This window comes from Pygoscelis adeliae, unplaced genomic scaffold (assembly GCF_000699105.1).
Source record: "Pygoscelis adeliae isolate BGI_AS28 unplaced genomic scaffold, ASM69910v1 Scaffold175, whole genome shotgun sequence".
Classification (NCBI taxonomy): domain Eukaryota; kingdom Metazoa; phylum Chordata; class Aves; order Sphenisciformes; family Spheniscidae; genus Pygoscelis; species Pygoscelis adeliae.
In genome coordinates this window covers 5,457,788-5,467,368 of record NW_008824941.1, presented here as the reverse complement: position 1 = coordinate 5,467,368, position 9,581 = coordinate 5,457,788, and positions in this window count along the sequence as shown.

Sequence of the window (9,581 nt, the reverse complement as noted above, 5' to 3'; positions counted from 1 at the left end):
CTGATTTGGCCATGGACCTGTCTCATCAGCATGGACTTGCCCAGCAATTGCTGTGCTGCGGCTGTCCCTGGTTTCCATCACCAGAGCTGCTTGACTGTCCTTGCTCAGGGATGGTGGGACTATGCCCTTATCAGTGGGATTGCTGCCTGCCATTCTCACCTTCAGCCCTGGCTCAGGGGTCACCTTCCCTTGTGGTCTAACTGGCCCTTGTTGCTCCCCAAGAGTTCTATTTCATAGTTTTATCTAAATCCCATGATTTTGCCACCAGGAGTCCATAAACTATTCAATTTCATTGACCGGCATTCAAGCATCAACTTAACTACATGTTAAGCAGGGCTGACTTTCTGAATTGGGGCCAAAACTACTGTTGTAGGAGGACAGTGCTGAATTCAGGTGATTTGGGATTTGAATGTTCCCTATTGAAATCAACACCAGGCTCCAGCTAATTTCAGTAACAAAAGCTATAACAAAATGTAGAAGTATGCATATTTAAGTCACTAGGAGGGAATGAAACACTTGACTGTGCTCTGGATATTGTATATTGTTCAGAATTTTGCAGTAGTTACCTTTGTGCTGGCACACATTTTCAGTATATTTCAAATAACTGGAATAATTATACATACAGTTCTAGTAAGCGGTTAATACAGATGATATGTTCCTACAGAGAAAGAATGATAACAAGTTCAGTAATTATGGGGAATGGGAGTTAAACTTGATGAACTGCATGGGCACAGTAGAATTGCAGTCATGAATTTTGCTTTTGATTGATACCAAGAACACATAGTTGCTGGAGATGAATTACAACACTGAAATATGCATCATCCCAAGCAGTAGTTTAACTTTGTGTACGTGTGTGTCAAATCTAAGTTAAATGTTTGTCTTGATGCATGTGATTATTAAAGAAATATAAACCTTGGCCTGCAGAGATCAAGTATGAATATCTAGTATATTTTGAAAAATGTGCAACAATCTTTTTATTTCAGACTGGACACCTGCTATAGCTAAATTAATGGGACTTTTCAAAACATTTCTCTGAAATGTTCTTTTCCCAATTTTTGAGTTCCAAAACTTCTTGTGCAGCATCTCTTACAGTGATAACAACGATGGCATGAGACCCTCTTAGAGCATAGAGCTAGACCATGATGAAGTTCATAGTGTGGTATTTCCATGTGCATTGTCCAGGAGCTGGTGTGGGGCCACCACAGCTCTGCCCAGCCTATGGCCATCACCCCAAGGCGACAGGCTTTGCTCAAGCCTCCCTGTTGCGGATCTCAAGCAAGTGGTCACACAGGGGAAAGGTGCAGACCACTGGTCCTGAAAGCCGGCTCTGGGCAGACAGCTTGTTGTTTTTTCTTAAATATTTCAGGTTTTGTGCATGCTCCGTTCCTGCCATGTAGTAAACTGGACTGTACCCTTCTTTCTCGGTCCCTTGAAGCGCAAGCCTCATTTTCGCATGTGGTCTGTGCCCAACAATGTCAATGGGCAGGTGGTGTGACTTGTTGGTCCGGTGCATTTTGGGGCTGATTTCTTACTGAGTCTTTCTTTAGAAGCTCTGTTGGAGAAGTTGCTGCTGCTAATTAATCTTGTAGAGAGCCAGGCTCACTCTTGGCCCTTAATGATCAATAGCATTTGATCAAATCTGTACTGATTAGCATTGGTCATTCCTGGCTTAAAAAGCGTAACTTCTATCTGACTCACTAATGTTTGGGGGCCGTAAATTCTCTTTTAGCACATTAGCACTGTTTTGTAGCGTGATATTTGATGGATGAACGTGTAGCATTGTGCTCTACTCTCTCCGGGAATATTGCAGAGTACCTTCATTTTCAGTCATAACCACATTTAGACATAGTGCTGCTGTTTTAAATTGGGGTAATGAAATCTTGACAAGTGGTTTGGACAAATACAACACAAGCAATAACAGAGGCTTTAATAAAATGAAAGGATTTCCAGGGAATACCTTCATTTCTTCCCTCCTCCAAGTTAATTCTTTCTGACAATGATCAGACCATAACATAAGACTAAATTCAAGAGATGAAGTTCAGCTGGAGAGGAAAGAATGTCCATAAAATGTTTTAAAAGGTTATTTATTTGTTTGAAATGAGTTCTGTGAGTTGGACTGGTTTGCCTTAAATACTTTATAAGCAAAAATACTTTGCACTTGAAGTACCTTTTCATCTAGGGATCTCAAAGTGTTTTAGAGAAAGGGGGTAGGATAACTGTTGTTACTGTCTGTTACTGCCAACTAACAACAGATGGCTGAGTCTTTCAAGGCAGCTCTTCCAGACCCAATTCCAGTGCAGTGTGGGTTGAGGGGATCCATCCCACGACCTGGTGTATGCACAGGACGGCCACATCTGCCTTCCACGTCCTCCTTCCCACTGTGGGCTCTCACTGCAGCTTGAATCCACGATGTGGGAAAAGTACAAAAGTTTTGTTGTGTGTTTTGGGGCATTTGGCTAGAGAACCAGAGGTGCGGTGTTAAAATAACAATTGGTTTATTAAGTAAATCTCAGTCCAAGTGAGCTTCAGTTCAAATGATCAAAGTAACCTTCACGCAGGTCCAGAGAAACTCCAGATGCCCCCCTTCCCCTCCCCTGCATGGTGAATAAATAACAAATGCTCAGCATTGCCAGAACCACTCTGTTGCTCAACCTCTGCTCTGAAGGCACGTGCTCCTCGCCCACCTTGGTCTTTGGTTGTGGTAACCCTGGTGAGCTTCACATGGGGGGGGGGGTGTGTCTGCGTTACAGCTAATTTACTCAGTAGGATGGTGTGGCAGGTGCACCCGCCCCGACAAAGACTGGGGGCATTAAGGCTGCCGCGTCCTTACTTTTCGTGCCCTTACTATTGTGCCTTTAAGGTGGCGAGTGCTGAGCAACACGTACACACCTTGGGGCAGTCATTATGGTCACATATACACCTTGGGCAAGGAGTAAGAAAGTCAAGGCCCTCAGCCAATCAGAATTGGCCACAGGTCAGATTTGACTAGAGTGTAAATGGAGCCCCGCCGGAGGGCGAGTGCAGCCGGTCCTCCTCGGAGCAGCAGGTCTGCAGTCGGGGACTCTCCCCTTGGGTTGGGACGCCGCCCAAGGAAACTCCTCAAGGTTGAGAGCCCGCATCTTATAGGTGAGTGGTTGTGCACATTTTGGGATCCTCATTTCTAAAGCCGGCTGTGCAGTGTTAATTCCTCGTACACCATCCTGAACCTGTGGTTTACTGATATTAGAGTGTTGAACGATTTCGATGAGCCTCATTTCTAGTTAGTTCTCTGCTAAACAATTTTGGTTTAAATAGAGTTTATTTTTGAATCTATCACCTGCCTAATTTGATTTCGTGGGCCTCCATGACAGATGGGTATCTCCTAAATCCCATAGTCTGACAGCCAGTAAAAACTGTCCCAGAGCTTCAGTGATAACGACTTGTCCCCCTGAAACAGAGAAAAAATCCAGCCTTTATCCCTCCTGCTGCTGTGAAATCTTGAACATCGGTGGCATGTAAGGTGGTAAGAGAGTGATGGTTGGGGAGGGGTTGGGGGCATTGTGCATCACATTTTAACGTGGGAAAGAATTGAGGATTGTTTCATACTTCTGGCTGTTGGCCGACAGTGTGCTAACAGTTCAGTTTAGCTGATACGGCCTGTTCTGAGTCAGGTGCCAGTGAAGGACATTTCACTTCCAGGTGAGAGATGAGTCACTTTACTGGAGTTCCCTGTATCCCACAGTTTCTCCTGGACACATAACTTTTAGACAGAGGCCTAACGAAAGTCAGCCTGGGGATGATGAGACTGCGTGCTTCATTAGTACCTTTTGTGTTTCAATGGCCAGTGGGGCAATTAACACAGGGCTCATTACACAAGAATTTTGATCATTTGCTCTGCTTATTCATCATAGTATTTCCTCTGAGAATACCAGAGACTGTGATTAAGCACAGGAATAATTCATGTAGTTTCTTCTTTGAGATTTCTATCACCTTTTTGGGGTCTAATTGTTTTACAGCCTTCATTCCTGATGTACTTAGGGTGGATACGCATAGCGCCTTGCACATAAACTGTGCTCTTCAGCTTCTGGTTGAGGTTATTTTCTGCTTGCACCACAGACCGGTAGCTCCACCTGGAAAAAACCTCAAAGCAACAGCCTCAAGGTCTAGCAAGGTCTAATAAAATATTATGAGAACCACAAAACAAGCCAGAATAAGCCCAAAGGGATGCCTGCTTTGGTCCTGATCCATAAGATTAATGTAAAAACATTACAGAATGGCTTTATTGGGCCAACACCCCTCCAATTACCCCACTGTTTGTTTTTGACAACAGACAATGGATGCCCTTAGAGAAGAGTGTAAGAACAGGACAAGCAGGCAGTGATATTTCTCAAGAACACTGTCCCAGCCTCCAGCAGCAGGAACTTCCTGAGCCAGATATGATGCCTTAATATTTCATAGATTTAGGTGGATTTTTATGATATTAATTTGTTCATTATATGCATCATGAGAGGAGAAATCTATAGTCCTTTGCGAGAACAGGAGGGCGATCTAGGAGGTTCAGTTCTACAAGGAGCAATATAATCTTCTGCCTACAGTCCCAACCTGCAGATCGGGAGATGTGGGGCCCATTTCTACCACTGTCACTGGGTGGGACTGGTGTGGATCACTGCCCTGTCTGCCCCGGTGCTGCCGTCTTCCTTTCTCCCTGTCTTCCTCTCCCACCAGTTTCCATTAGCTTGACCTCAAAATCTGCAGAAGCCAGACTTGCTCTGCTGGAAATTTCAGATATGGAGACAGAGGTTACATTTGTCCAAAATGTGCCTAAGGAGGACTCAGTGCAACAAAAGGGGACACACCTGGAAGAGAAAAGGAGATAAAATAGCTTTACTTTTAGGCAAATATCTTCTCTGGGCCTCTCTTTCCTGGATCTATAAAATCCTTCTCACTATGATGTCAATGGATGTTGTTGGAAAACCTGTGTCAAATGTCCTACACCACACAGGATTACGACTCTGTAAAGGGTCTTTTTGAAAATCTGAAGAGAGAAATTGCATAGAAATGTTGTAATAAGTAATTTTCTGTTGGAAAGTTGGCTTTTAAGATACAGACACTGTATAGGATTTTAAAATCTGAGGAAATACAAAGATTTTTATTTCCAAGTGACAGGATAATGTCAGGGACAAAATATCTTGTTTATTAAAAGATGGGGAATGAAACTTTGAGAGCAGTTTTCAAAAGCTTTGACCAAAAACCAGTCTTACGTTCCTAAGTCACTTAATCTTTACTTCTGTTTCAAAGTGCTGGCAACAAGTTGTTGTGTAGCTGAAAGTCTGCACTGAAAAGATATGGGTCATTTCTGCTAAAATCCATGCAATTATTGAAATTTTCAAACATTCGGAGTAAATTAAATGAGTATCAGCTGAATATTCACAAATGGAATATTTTATTTTTTAGAAAACTAGAAATGCAGTTTGACCGCTTGTTAACGAGTATGTTAACAAATCAGGTTTCCCACTATTTGATTAGCACAGGCACTAACATATTCTGCCTATGAAGCTGATGCAAAGAGGAATGCTGAGCCCAGTCAGTTCAGAGCTGGAAGAAGGTTTTCTTATTCTGCAAAGATTTAATTTGCTTTTCCTGCTCAGCACCAAGCTGATACAAAGGCCTCTCAGCGAGAAAAATAATTGTGCTTAGGGCTCAGCATATGGAGACGCGGGCTGTAGAGTCTGCAAACAACCCAGCTGGTGAGAGAGGCTAATGCCTGGAGAGGATCCAGCTCCCCAGCCTTACTCCTGCTGGAAGCAGCCACCTTCCTGCCCCCAGACTTCCCTGCAGAGCTTTGCCCCAGCATCCTCCCGCACCCGGCTCAGACACGGTGAGCAGGATCACCGAAAAGCCACCGACCCCGCTCACTGCGATGGCTGGTCATGGCTCAGCAGGGAGGCACCAGCAGTGCCCCTGGGGTGGACACCACCTCCGCAGCCCCACAGGAACAGGAGGAGGCTCCCGAGGGAGATCCAGGAGCCGACTGTGCATGTCCAACAGCCCAGGCAAGGTCCTGAAATGATGCCCTCCACTCTAGGTGAGACCTTTGCTAGCGTCTGCCTGTGAGCTCTGCTCAGGACCTATGCGTGTGGTATGGAGACTCCTAGGAGTATTCAGATTCTGATGAACCAGCAGTTTCTAATTTAAAAAATAGTTGTTTCAGTAAGTGTTTCCTGGCTGGTGCTGTTGAAGTATTTTAGCCTGCGCTAACAGTATCATATTGCTAGCAGGGGAAGCTCATCCCACCTAATTGTACTAAGCGTGTGGTGATGGAGATGGGAACCTAATTATCTTCATCAAATTGATTTCATTTTGGTTACCACACGGCTATTAGAGGAATGACAATAAATTTTGGTCTCTTTGATCAGGACTGGAGTTTAACCAACGTTTCTAAAGTCATTAATGTGTTATGCCTCCCCCAGGCTAATGATTTTATTACCATGTAAATCTACTGGAGCCAAACACTTCAGCTATACATTATGGGTGATGGATAGAAAGTTTTGAAAAAATACATGTTGCACCTAAATACACCTGCAGTGGAACACGGAGGATGCCAGATAGCTACTGGCAGGCAGGGAGAGACATACACCTGGAAGCTTCATTTTAAGTCAGCCCAGAGCACAGAAGTGCTGAGGCACCCACGAGAGTCAGGTCCGGCTCCTGCCACCTTGGATGCTTCCCCACGGCTCACCTGTGTGAGGGTGACAGAAGTGCTGAACTGCCACTGGGAAGAAACTGGGACATTTCTCAGTTAACTTTTGTTCTTATATATCTATAAATAAATATATGTATGTAGTTATGTAGTGTTAAGAAACTCCATGGAATTTTATCTTTGTGGGTTTTTAGTCCTATTTTTTTATGTGCCAAAAATACGGGTTACATCAGGTGGTGCATCATGGTATATTATTATTTGTGCCTATTATAAAATACGTGTGTGTATGTGTGTATATACATGTTGGTAATATGCATTACTAATATGCTATGGCTGTCACTTACACACCATAACGTGATATAACATATTAATAGATTTTACATTTAAATATTCCAGAATGTATTTTAATGTGCTTTATTTTAAACCCTTTCTGGCCAGCTGCCATCCTTTTCTTCTTTCACAGATAAGTTTGTATTGAAAGGCAACATTTTGGTGCTTTAGCTCAGGTGACTTAGGGTACCAGTTCAAATGATCCAGGGTGGTCTCGTCACTGGGCCGAGTCAGAGACACGCGTTGTGCTCCTCACAGGTTTTTGTCTAGGTTATGCTGAAAGTCCTGTGAGAACAAGATTCCCCAGCCTTCCCAGGCAATCGATTCCTGAGGACAGTTAAAGAAATTAAGATATTCCTTCCTGCTGTACAGTAACATTGCACACCATTTCTGGCCCACTGGGGCAGAGCCTTTCCCCCCCTCCAGGCTCCATGCTGGGGGGGGGCAGGAAGGCTCACAGAGGAGCAAGGTGTTCGCCCAAAAGGGTGCATGGCCTGGCAGAGGCGCTTCTCACCTGCAGGACTTCGCCATGGCCACCATTGGCACTCTGTGCCTCAGTTTCCCATCAGTAAGGGTTCAGCATAAAAATTATGCGCCATTCACTTCTCTGGTAAGGACAGGGGATGGATTAGATGTACTACAGCTAATATGGGTCTATTAGGAACAATAAACATCTCACCTATGTATAAAAATCTATTTTTAGGGATAAAATCTTCAACCTTGCCTAAGAAATGCCCTAGAAAGGTTGTGGCACACTCAGTGGAGGTGAGGGGAGAGGAGCTGGAAGGGCTGTGAGGTTGGTCCTCCTGTCACTTGTGTTTCACACACCATCTTGTATGCAGAGAACAGCATTTCCAAAAGCCTGGTTTTGTCTCACCAGCATCCCTGCAAATGCCGCTGCTGGTCATTTATTATCGGGGCTGGGAATTCCTGGTATTTCATCTGACTTCCCCCCTTTCCCTGGAGCCTGATGCTGCCACCAGGGCAGAGGCATCACTGTGCTGACCGAGCGCTTGTAGGAAGTTGCAGTTCCCCCATGGTGCTGAAGATGCCCCAGGATGGCTCCCGGGTGCTTGGAGGTGGTGAGGAAAGAGAGGAAAGTGCAAAGTTGCAAGATAGGGGGGAAAAAGGCCGAAACCACTGGTGCTTAAGGATGAGGCTGCAGAGCTAACAGCTCTTTGCCATGGAGAAGGAAAATCCCCCCTCCGTGCCCCCATCCCCCACCGCTGCCCCCACCCCACTCCCAGCTTCCCCTGCGTCTGCAGCCTCCTGACTCTGTGGAAAACAACTCCCCAGCCTAAGAGACATTTATCTTATTTTCTGCTGTGTCAGTTTTCTGCCTGTTTAGTGATTCGAAGCAGTTTGGGAGGATGGCAGGGAGAGGGCAGGAGGTGCAGGCAGGAGCAGGAAAAGGAAGGCGGGGGGAGGCAGAAAAGGGGATCTCCCCTTTTTGGGGCAGCAAGCAGTGAGGTTGGCTGAACCTATACTGTGTGGCTGTGTCCTTCAGGAATGTACACAAACAGAGATGGAGAAGACTGGCTTGATTTTTCATTTGATTTGATTGATTAACAGCAGGTATTGACTCGACTTCAGGTGTGGGGAAAAAAAGGGCTTTCTGTTTGCTAGTCTAGCCCTTACAATTCTAGCCCTAGTGCATTCGTAAGACTTTGAACAACAGTTCAGTGTTTATTGTCCACATGGAGGAAAAGGGAGATTCATGTGACTTTCCTGAAGCGTGGAAAGAAGCACGTGGGAGTAGGCCTTGCCTCGCCTCCTGCCTTTTCCTGGGTTATAAACCACCCATCCTTCCTTGCAGTGTATGCCTGCTCCAGCTTTGTGAAAGGCAGCAGGAGGGAGCAGGCAGTGAGTGATGCTGAGAGCTGGGAAATCTCAAAAAGATCCAAAATACGTTAAATGGCCACATCAGTGAATAAACACAATTATCCAGGTGACAGAAATGTATTAAATGCAGGTGCTCACATCACGGTGCCTGTCTGAAGAACCACTCCACTGTATTTCAGTGAGAACAGGCAGCAAGAAGCCCCTATCCACGTATCAACATGAATAACCCCCTGCACCATGCTCTAGGTGAATGCTTTACATTCAGCTTTACAGGCTGCTGATGGGCTGCGATGTGCAGATTTTCCAGCTTCTTCCAAAACGTTAGCATCTTTTATTCTGCAAATAGTGCTCTCATTGCACAAAGTATTTAGACATATAAATGATTTTTTCCAAGGAAGGGAAACAACGACACAAGGAGAACAGCAGTTTCTCCAGGGAGGAGCTCTGAGAAATACAGAGACCTCACATGTGGACACGTGCGTTTCTCTAGTGTTATTTGTAAGCTCTTTTCAGTTACATGTGTTCACAGGGGGGTGAGGGCTGATGGTATGAGTGTAGATATAAGGGTGTAAAGAGACCTGCATTTGCAGCATCACCGTCACTGTGCAGAGCAGTCCCTTCATCTGCCTTCCTTTTTGCCCTCTGCACCATGTCAGCACAGGTGCATGTGTGGTGCTGTGGTGAGCCAGACCGAGCACTTGGATCTACTCTGAAATAATATCCCAGGCTG